General features: G+C 40.6%; 1 pseudogene; it reads right to left on the reverse strand.

The window, feature by feature from the left end:
• Positions 1-640: 640 nt before the first annotated feature.
• Positions 641-1,329, reverse strand: LOC149962073 (uncharacterized; annotated as a pseudogene).
• Between the last annotated feature and the right edge of the window lie 8,272 nt (positions 1,330-9,601).

The raw sequence follows: 9,601 nt of genomic DNA on the forward strand, positions 1-9,601 counted from the left end.
CGAAGAGGGTCAGCAATTGGAGCTTTCAATGTGATGGAGCTAGATTGGAGAAGGCCTCAAGAAGGGGGAAGTTCAAAGAGAGTTGGTTGCAAACTTTTTTAGGCTCGATCATCTCCAAGAAATCCGAACGAATTAGGCAACCTCGTTTGGCAGGAACACCGCAATAATGTTTGTCGCTGAACAGTATTGAAATGATCTCGTTTTTAAAATTTAAGTTTAGTAAATCTATTTAAAAGCCGGAAGTATTATTTGTAATTATAAACTTATTAAATTTTTGGTTTGTAAACCTTGGAAGGCATTATTATTAAAAATTGAAACGATTTAATGAATGATCTAATTTTATTTAAAATTTGAGAATTTGGTACACCCCCGTAGCCATAAGCGGGGGCTCAAGTGAAACTCAAGACCCCCTTCATTTGATTTTGCTCCCTCAAAATTACTATTCTATACTATACAAAATACAATTCAAGAAAAAATCGTGCCCCCTGGTAAAACCCTTAGCCCCACTAGTAAAATTTTCTGGCTACGGCCCAGGGTTCGAAGCCAAAAACAAACATTCAGCCATGATTCGATTTTATGATTTAACATGGTTATCAGAAAAATATAAACTAATCCCTGATTAAAATTAATTATTTACATTTTAAAAGTTGGTTAATGGTAATTCTATTTCATCTAACAATGAATTATCATTTTCATCAATCAAAGTTTCATTCTGTTTCAAAATAGGTGTCTGAAAGTTAGTTAAAATAGCGCAAACAGTCCATATTTGATTCGCAACTGGGGCAATGTTATCGGAATAGGTCGATCAAAAATGTGGAACGTTCTAATTCTTTGAATTCTGCGTTCAACGTGTATTCTGATTGCAGCTATTTTTTGTGTTTCTTGAATTTCAGCCTCAGTAAATTGTCCACATTGTCCCAAAAAGGGGGGTATATTTAATTTAACATTTTTCTGAATTGAATCTAGGAGATCTTGTATCTTAAAACCTTTGTCAGCCATGACAGAGTCATTTTCATCAAAATCCAATGATGTAAACAAACTACGTCGGGTGATTTCCTTATCGGATATACATCCCGTATGAAGACTTGAAACAAATGTGACTAATCCATCTGGATAAATTCCTAACAATCCTTTATAGGTGTTGGTTGACTTGTAATTGGAATACGTTCCAGATTGAATAACCAAAGACTGAGAGGTTTCACACTTAATTTCTGTGGCATCAGCTATGACCCTAGTGGAAGGATAGTTTTCTTTGAAAGCAGCTGGCATATGCTGATCAATATACTCTCGGGATGGCCAAAGACACATTTGAGATAATTGCAAATACATGAAATTTATCCAACTTATAAATGTCTTACTGACATACGACACAGACACTCAAAATCGGTTTGCCAAATCTCGTTCAAAAAGACCAAGACGTAGTTTCATTAAAACCATTAAAAATTGATTTGGTGTGGACAATTTCTTCTTACGACCTCTCTTGACACCCGTGTAGTTATCCTTCTTCACAATTTTGTATTCTTTCCAGGTTTGTTTTGATGTTGAGTACCACAAGTTAATATTTTTACCATTGTCTCACGGATTTAAGAAAGCGTACAAAGACATGAGTCTTTGATATGTGGGAATTCCAGTGTAAAAATTTACTTCTTCATCTGTATCTTTTAACGACTCCATACTTGTTATGGGTTTAAGTTGATTTGATAAATCGTCATTGGTGCTTTGCAAAATTTTAATATCATTGGTCAATAATATGCCTTTAAGTGAGAATATTTCTTTCTGCAAGCCATTAATTTCTAGAATTTTCTTTTCAACTGTTTGAGTAAGCTTAATGATTTCTTCATTTTGTTTCACGCTGTTTTCTTTAAGTGAAGAAATTTCTTTGTTTTGTTTCACCACTTTATTTGACAAAGTTTCAATTAAGGTTCTTTAGCGTTTGTAGACGAGACTCTTTTTCCTCTAACATCGCATCTTTGAGCTTCATTTGTTGTTCATATTCCTCGTTAGTGGTTTTGTTGGTTTTTTCCTGATCGATTTCATTGATTTGATTAGTAACGTTAGTATCTAAACAGTCTACTGTGAGTTGGTTGTCATTGCTATTGGTATCATTATCAAAAACTAAAAGGGTTTCATTTTCTGTAATAACAGATTCATTCAAAGATTTTCCATCACTTCGCTTAGCTGATTTGTCTAAACATGGCATAGTTTTCTTAAGTAGTCTTCTCTCCTTCACTTCTTTGTTTATACTCCATTTAAATACCGAAGGCACAGCGTTGCTCTTGAGATGTTTCTGGCCATTGGCCATATTGGGCCAATAATCCTTCTCCGTGAAATGTATAGAACATACTTTTGTAGTTTTATGTAAATTAAAATGTTTACCAACATCTCTCCTAATATTTTGTAGCCAAGCTTTTTGAAGTTTCTTATCAGTGGGGAACTTGTGGAAAGATATCTGTAACCAAGTGAAGCCTAGGCTTAGAAATTATCCTTACTTTAAAACTAAAATTTACAACTCTCTTACTTTAGAAATAACTCCATCAACTTCTCGAATGTATCCTCTTTGATTAGACTCAGGAACACAGCAATGCGTTGGCATTATTAAGTAATATTTAAATACTAAATCGTTTTTAAAACTGTACTACTCGGTTTAAACAACGTAATATGCGTAGCCCGCATCAAAGGACGACTCTTCAATGGCGGCCGAGCCCCTGAATGTAAACTTTCACTCAATGATTATTTTAGTACACGAAAATACCGCTAGAGGCGCTTAAATTTAAAAAACTTCTATAGACAAAAAATGAAAAGGCTTAGCTGAATTTTTCCATAGTAGCCTCTACAGTAGTTAGCCGGTAGATAAATTCCTTCCTTTCCAACTTAGTTTATTTTGTGTCACTGCCTCTTCAATTGATATTATCTCCACAAATATTTCATCCCGACTAAAAGCTAGAAATAAATTTTTGAGACTAACAAAGTGACCACATCCACCTTTTTAAGTGTAGTAAAAACTAGAAACTAAGGTCAAATAATTAGGACTAAAAACGATTTAGAGATACAAAGGAAAAACTGGAGCTCAGAGCTCTACGATTTATTAACTGCGTATTTTCATTTTGACACAGGAGAGAGGAAAAAGCGTTTTGGAAAATATAAACAAAACACAGCTCCATGCTGCCATCTATTATGAGAAAGAAAGCGCGAAATTCAAACTATGTATTTCTACATCCTTTCTCAAAGTTAAACATTTCTACATTTGTTAGTTCAGTCCAATCAGTGAAGACAATTCTTTAGTTTGCACTCTTTGAAGCGGTTTGGTTAGTAACTCCGCGATCATAGTTTTAGTTGGACAGTAATTAAAATCGAACACATTTCGTAATTCTTTCACGAAATGATGTCTTATAGCAATGTGCTTCGTTTTTTGCGTGACGCTTTCGTTTTTGACCATTCTTAGACAACTCTGATTATAGAGAAAGGTGTTAAGACTGTTGGATTGAGATAATCAGTCTGATATCTTATCACAATCCCCCAATCGTAACCACTATATTTTATCTATCTCTGCTTTCCCCCTTTCCATCTTCCCCAATCCCCCGATCGTAACCGCAATATTATCTCTGCTTTCCCCCTTCTCACCCACCCCAATTCCCCGACCGTAATCGCAAGATTTTCTCTCTGCTTTCCCCTTCTCACCCTCCCCCAATCCCCCAATCGTAGTCGCAAGATTATCTGTATCTGCTTTCCCCTTTCCACCCTCCCCAATCCCCAGACTGTAATAGGAAGCTTATCTGTATCTGCTTTCCCCTTTCCCAGCCTCCCCAATCCCCAGACTGTAATAGGAAAATTATCTGTATCTGCTTTCCCCTTTCCACCCTCCCCAATCCCCAGACTGTAATAGGAAGCTTATCTGTATCTGCTTTCCCCTTTCCCAGCCTCCCCAATCCCCAGACTGTAATAGGAAAATTATCTGTATCTGCTTTCCCCTTTCCACCCTCCCCAATCCCCAGACAGTAATAGGAAGCTTATCTGTATCTGCTTTCCCCTTTCCCAGCCTCCCCAATCCCCAGACTGTAATAGGAAGATTATCTGTATATGCTTTCCCCTTTCCACCCTCCCCAATCCCCAGACAGTAATAGGAAGATTATCTGTATCTGCTTTCCCCTTTCCCAGCCTCCCCAATCCCCAGACTGTAATAGGAAAATTATCTGTATATGCTTTCCCCTTTCCACCCTCCCCAATCCCCAGACAGTAATAGGAAGATTATCTGTATCTGCTTTCCCCTTTCCCAGCCTCCCCAATCCCCAGACTGTAATAGGAAAATTATCTGTATCTGCTTTCCCCTTTCCACCCTCCCCAATCCCCAGACAGTAATAGGAAGATTATCTGTATCTGCTTTCCCCTTTCCCAGCCTCCCCAATCCCCAGACTGTAATAGGAAAATTATCTGTATATGCTTTCCCCTTTCCACCCTCCCCAATCCCCAGACAGTAATAGGAAGATTATCTGTATCTGCTTTCCCCTTTCCCAGCCTCCCCAATCCCCAGACTGTAATAGGAAAATTATCTGTATCTGCTTTCCCCTTTCCACCCTCCCCAATCCCCAGACAGTAATAGGAAGATTATCTGTATCTGCTTTCCCCTTTCCCAGCCTCCCCAATCCCCAGACTGTAATAGGAAAATTATCTGTATATGCTTTCCCCTTTCCACCCTCCCCAATCCCCAGACAGTAATAGGAAGATTATCTGTATCTGCTTTCCCCTTTCCCAGCCTCCCCAATCCCCAGACTGTAATAGGAAAATTATCTGTATCTGCTTTCCCCTTTCCACCCTCCCCAATCCCCAGACAGTAATAGGAAGATTATCTGTATCTGCTTTCCCCTTTCCCAGCCTCCCCAATCCCCAGACTGTAATAGGAAAATTATCTGTATATGCTTTCCCCTTTCCACCCTCCCCAATCCCCAGACAGTAATAGGAAGATTATCTGTATCTGCTTTCCCCTTTCCCAGCCTCCCCAATCCCCAGACTGTAATAGGAAAATTATCTGTATATGCTTTCCCCTTTCCACCCTCCCCAATCCCCAGACAGTAATAGGAAGATTATCTGTATCTGCTTTCCCCTTTCCCAGCCTCCCCAATCCCCAGACTGTAATAGGAAAATTATCTGTATCTGCTTTCCCCTTTCCACCCTCCCCAATCCCCAGACAGTAATAGGAAGATTATCTGTATCTGCTTTCCCCTTTCCCAGCCTCCCCAATCCCCAGACTGTAATAGGAAAATTATCTGTATATGCTTTCCCCTTTCCACCCTCCCCAATCCCCAGACAGTAATAGGAAGATTATCTGTATCTGCTTTCCCCTTTCCCAGCCTCCCCAATCCCCAGACTGTAATAGGAAAATTATCTGTATCTGCTTTCCCCTTTCCACCCTCCCCAATCCCCAGACAGTAATAGGAAGATTATCTGTATCTGCTTTCCCCTTTCCCAGCCTCCCCAATCCCCAGACTGTAATAGGAAAATTATCTGTATCTGCTTTCCCCTTTCCACCCTCCCCAATCCCCAGACAGTAATAGGAAGATTATCTGTATCTGCTTTCCCCTTTCCCAGCCTCCCCAATCCCCAGACTGTAATAGGAAAATTATCTGTATATGCTTTCCCCTTTCCACCCTCCCCAATCCCCAGACAGTAATAGGAAGATTATCTGTATCTGCTTTCCCCTTTCCCAGCCTCCCCAATCCCCAGACTGTAATAGGAAAATTATCTGTATCTGCTTTCCCCTTTCCACCCTCCCCAATCCCCAGACAGTAATAGGAAGATTATCTGTATCTGCTTTCCCCTTTCCCAGCCTCCCCAATCCCCAGACTGTAATAGGAAAATTATCTGTATATGCTTTCCCCTTTCCACCCTCCCCAATCCCCAGACAGTAATAGGAAGATTATCTGTATCTGCTTTCCCCTTTCCCAGCCTCCCCAATCCCCAGACTGTAATAGGAAAATTATCTGTATATGCTTTCCCCTTTCCACCCTCCCCAATCCCCAGACAGTAATAGGAAGATTATCTGTATCTGCTTTCCCCTTTCCCAGCCTCCCCAATCCCCAGACTGTAATAGGAAAATTATCTGTATATGCTTTCCCCTTTCCACCCTCCCCAATCCCCAGACAGTAATAGGAAGATTATCTGTATCTGCTTTCCCCTTTCCCAGCCTCCCCAATCCCCAGACTGTAATAGGAAAATTATCTGTATATGCTTTCCCCTTTCCACCCTCCCCAATCCCCAGACAGTAATAGGAAGATTATCTGTATCTGCTTTCCCCTTTCCCAGCCTCCCCAATCCCCAGACTGTAATAGGAAAATTATCTGTATCTGCTTTCCCCTTTCCACCCTCCCCAATCCCCAGACAGTAATAGGAAGATTATCTGTATCTGCTTTCCCCTTTCCCAGCCTCCCCAATCCCCAGACTGTAATAGGAAAATTATCTGTATATGCTTTCCCCTTTCCACCCTCCCCAATCCCCAGACAGTAATAGGAAGATTATCTGTATCTGCTTTCCCCTTTCCCAGCCTCCCCAATCCCCAGACTGTAATAGGAAAATTATCTGTATCTGCTTTCCCCTTTCCACCCTCCCCAATCCCCAGACAGTAATAGGAAGATTATCTGTATCTGCTTTCCCCTTTCCCAGCCTCCCCAATCCCCAGACTGTAATAGGAAAATTATCTGTATATGCTTTCCCCTTTCCCCGCCTCCCCAATCCCCAGACAGTAATAGGAAGATTATCTGTATCTGCTTTCCCCTTTCCCAGCCTCCCCAATCCCCAGACTGTAATAGGAAAATTATCTGTATATGCTTTCCCCTTTCCACCCTCCCCAATCCCCAGACAGTAATAGGAAGATTATCTGTATCTGCTTTCCCCTTTCCCAGCCTCCCCAATCCCCAGACTGTAATAGGAAAATAATCTGTATATGCTTTCCCCTTTCCACCCTCCCCAATCCCCAGACAGTAATAGGAAGATTATCTGTATCTGCTTTCCCCTTTCCCAGCCTCCCCAATCCCCAGACTGTAATAGGAAAATTATCTGTATATGCTTTCCCCTTTCCACCCTCCCCAATCCCCAGACAGTAATAGGAAGATTATCTGTATCTGCTTTCCCCTTTCCCAGCCTCCCCAATCCCCAGACTGTAATAGGAAAATAATCTGTATATGCTTTCCCCTTTCCACCCTCCCCAATCCCCAGACAGTAATAGGAAGATTATCTGTATCTGCTTTCCCCTTTCCCAGCCTCCCCAATCCCCAGACTGTAATAGGAAAATTATCTGTATATGCTTTCCCCTTTCCACCCTCCCCAATCCCCAGACAGTAATAGGAAGATTATCTGTATCTGCTTTCCCCTTTCCCAGCCTCCCCAATCCCCAGACTGTAATAGGAAAATTATCTGTATATGCTTTCCCCTTTCCCCGCCTCCCCAATCCCCAGACAGTAATAGGAAGATTATCTGTATCTGCTTTCCCCTTTCCCAGCCTCCCCAATCCCCAGACTGTAATAGGAAAATTATCTGTATATGCTTTCCCCTTTCCACCCTCCCCAATCCCCAGACAGTAATAGGAAGATTATCTGTATCTGCTTTCCCCTTTCCACCCTCCCCAATCCCCAGACAGTAATAGGAAGATTATCTGTATCTGCTTTCCCCTTTCCCAGCCTCCCCAATCCCCAGACTGTAATAGGAAAATTATCTGTATCTGCTTTCCCCTTTCCACCCTCCCCAATCCCCAGACAGTAATAGGAAGATTATCTGTATCTGCTTTCCCCTTTCCCAGCCTCCCCAATCCCCAGACTGTAATAGGAAAATTATCTGTATCTGCTTTCCCCTTTCCACCCTCCCCAATCCCCAGACAGTAATAGGAAGATTATCTGTATCTGCTTTCCCCTTTCCCAGCCTCCCCAATCCCCAGACTGTAATAGGAAAATTATCTGTATATGCTTTCTCCTTTCCACCCTCCCCAATCCCCAGACTGTAATAGGAAGATTATCTGTATCCGATTTCCCCTTTCCCAGCTTCCCAATCCCCAGACTGTAATAGGAAGATTATCTGTATCTGCTTTCCCCCGTCTCACCCTCCCCAATCCCCCAATCGTAATCGCAAGATTTTCTCTCTCTGTATCCTTCTACCTTTTCCCCCTCCCCAATCGCTGGAATATAATCGCCAAGATTTTCCTGCTTTTCCCCCCATTCGCTATAAATCGCAGCAGTTTGCCAGAATTAGTTTTATCTCTCCGAAATAATTAATGTACCCAAAATTGGACTGCCAGTTTATTCTTTTTATTCTTATGGGAGTTTAACATTACAATAAAGCTAATAGGTCCAGTTTGGGGTACTTTGGTACGAAATGGGGTACATAGGGCCGAAAATGGTGACTTTGGTCGTTTTTAGAGTACAATTGGTCCATTTTGGTCCATTTTTGGGTACATCAGAATTGCAGTTGGAAAAACGAAGAGCCGTAACTTTTTCCACCCCTCCCCCGGATCACTAGAATTTATCTCTATAATTCCGAAACTCTATAATTTCTTTATCGCTTCCAAACCCCTTAATTTCTAATCTATAGGCAATAAAAACAAGTTATTTAAATTTAATTTATTTATATTTTAGAACTTTGTTTACATGATTACGTAAAATTGGTTCTATGACTAATTCGACATTAAATATAATCCGTTTAAATCGTAATTTATCTATATATTTGTAATTAATTCGATCTTCGTAAGGGATATAAACAATTTCATTAAAAGAGTTGAAAGAACTACCTTCTGCAACTTGTATAAATAATATAATTAAAAGTTCTAACTTACGTATTTCTAGTGTCTAACAGCAGCAGTATCGTCTGACATACGAGGGACAGTCACAAACGTCGTCTTCTTCAGGTACAGGTGAGATGCATTTGTCAGCGACAGTAGTTGCTTTTGGCGAAGGTGGAATGTCCCATTCTTGCGAGATGTACTTTTTTTCCCGTTGGTGAATTATCCCTCGACGGACAGTTTGGAAAGCATCTGGCATGTTCAAGTTCTGGTACGTCTCCTGATTCCCAGTGTTCTAAGATTCCGTGGCACTTGTAACATCGTACTTCATCTCCACGTTGAATGTAGTAGAATCCAGCCTTCGCTAGTTTGTCTTTGGTGACGTGTGGATTTTTCCAGTGCCGAAACGTTTCAAGTCGATAAGCTTCGATTTCCATAGTTGATCTAGACAAAATATTTTCTATAGTTTCAAATGATACATTCTATACAACACCATGCTAACCCTAATTTTCTCATTAAAATTACTAAACCTAAATCACAAAGCCTACATGGTTAAAATTATACGCTATAATTCTCAATATAAACGGTTTTTCAGTATGCAAATTGTTTTAAATATGTCTAAAAATATAGTCTATTACAAAGGAAAAAATAGTTACTTACTTTACGGTTGGAAATCCTTTGTCGAGCTGTAAAAAAGCCGGAACTATCCGACAGCAGGTCTTTACTCGTCAATGCGCCGAAGAGAAATGACGCGTGGGAGATTTATCAGTTCCTATCTTGTTGAGATTAATTCATCACGTGATCTAAACTTCAAATAACCCTCAAATTCTATTGGCTGTCGCT

Source organism: Leiobunum rupestre, chromosome 1 (assembly GCF_980474605.1).
Source record: "Leiobunum rupestre chromosome 1, qqLeiRupe1.1.hap1, whole genome shotgun sequence".
Taxonomy (NCBI): domain Eukaryota; kingdom Metazoa; phylum Arthropoda; class Arachnida; order Opiliones; family Sclerosomatidae; genus Leiobunum; species Leiobunum rupestre.